General features: G+C 38.8%; 1 pseudogene; it reads right to left on the reverse strand.

The window, feature by feature from the left end:
- Positions 1–238: 238 nt before the first annotated feature.
- On the reverse strand, positions 239–1,780 carry LOC149210453 (uncharacterized; annotated as a pseudogene).
- Between the last annotated feature and the right edge of the window lie 234 nt (positions 1,781–2,014).

Consider the following 2,014-nt stretch of genomic DNA (forward strand, 5'->3'; position numbering starts at 1 on the left):
ACAGCTCAAACATATCATTATTGATGGTGCTGCACCAATCTTCAATATGCGAGCTCCAGTAAATGCCACTGATAGGCTAACAAAAGGTCTGCACATCATGACAATTGACTGCAGAAGATTTTTGTTGGAAATGATATGTCTACCATTGTGTAGCTGTGATACCACATTGATTTTGAGCATGAAGGTTTTCACAGTGAGTAATAAATGTACTGTGATTTTCTGAAATGTGTTTTAACAATTAGCCTTGCATTTCTTCATCTTCGCTCTCATCATCCTTGAGTGTAAGATCACCAAGAAGCTCATCTAAAGGTACAGAAGGAACATCTTCACCATCTGTCATAGACACTGTATCCGCTCACTGATAATTTTCATTTCTGTACAATGCAATCTTGGATCACATTTCTTGGTCTTCCTCCAGTTCATCCAAAAACTTTTCATAGTCCTCCCATTCCTTCACATCCTCCATTCTGCCTCTGGAAGATGGTTCAACCTCCATGGGCAATGTCTTAAGCTTCCAAGGTCTAGGCTTGCCCCGCTTCTTCTGGTGCTTCTCTTCATAACTTTTCTTCACCAAACTCACATCTGGAAGATTAAGTCCTTTGTATTTATCTAAATCCACATCATTAGTATTTGCACCATAGAAATCAAAACCAAGAGCATAGTCACCAGGACTCAAAAGATGGCCCAGATGAGTTTTAACTGTAAAAATAATGTCATTCTTTCCAAAGTTTGAAACACGGGCTACCTTTGCCTCTGCCAATGAATACTTGATACCATCCATAGTAGTCAAACCCATCTCAACTTCAATATCCAATATAATATATTTAGCCAACTGCCAATTTGAAAGGAGAGGCTTAAAAGGAACCCTCCAATACTGATTCGCGTCCATAAAAGCATGAATTGAAGTAAATGGGTCAAGCAACATAATATGGGTACTCACTTTTGTGCACAGAACAAGGGGACCTAAGTTACCCAAGTTTACCGCAACCTTTGGAGGGAGGCAAATAAAATCCTCCTTTCAAATAGGGCAGATATGAATAGAGAATGTGTACTTATAATTGTATGTATTGCTCTTTGAATCCTGATACATAAGCTGTTTGTCATTGCGATTCAAAATAGGCACCAAATTGCCTAAAAATCTCACAAACCTAACTGCATGACTTCTATTAGCAAAGAAAAAATCAACACCCTCGTGCACTTGTTTAACATTGACTACCTGAGCAGCTGCACCATGCTTGAGAATCAACTATTCCAGATAGAAGAACATTCTCCTATGGCTAACATGCTACCTGACTTGCACAACAGCCGCGTACTGATCTGGGTTGGACTGAACCCTTGTACAATGTTCACACATATGATCTTGCTGAACATATTCAACAACGTAAGCATGTTCCAATATAGCCCCATTGAGAACTTCCTTGTATATTCGCAACTTGACCTTGATTCTCTTAGAATGGGGTTCGGTCCATATGAATTCAGCATGTACAAGCCTAACCCTCTTCAAATTCTTGAGCCTCTTAATGCAAAATGTTAATAGTTCCTTGGATTCTAATTGGGCTTTTATCCATGTTTTGGGGGGTTGTAAATACGAATTACATTCAGGGTAATGAAGGATTGTTACGTGTTTTTGTAGACCTTCTGTGATATCCACCTGGGTTTGTATACAATTAACACACATGTTTGCTACATTGGGTGGCATGGAAATACCGCACATACAGCACAGTACTCGACCCGCGGTCTACTGTACTATAAAAATATCGGCCATTACACCCTCGGCCATTTCTACACCGTTCTAGACAACGAAATGAAGGAATCTGCAAGACGTTTTAGCACAGGAAATGTAAATCAAATAAGACAAAGAACAGACTTACTCCAAACACTTAAGCGATATAAGCAACACAAGATTTCAAGTATTTAAAGATAAAATGCATTGGATGTTTTTCATAAAATAAAACCATAAAACCTACCACTGTAGACTGTAAAGGCTGAGAAGAATTAACTGCTAAATTGTTCT

Source organism: Pinus tabuliformis, chromosome 1_2, assembly GCF_031772625.1.
Source record: "Pinus tabuliformis cultivar Carrire ecotype Pingquan chromosome 1_2, CPIR1, whole genome shotgun sequence".
Lineage (NCBI taxonomy): Eukaryota > Viridiplantae > Streptophyta > Pinopsida > Pinales > Pinaceae > Pinus > Pinus tabuliformis.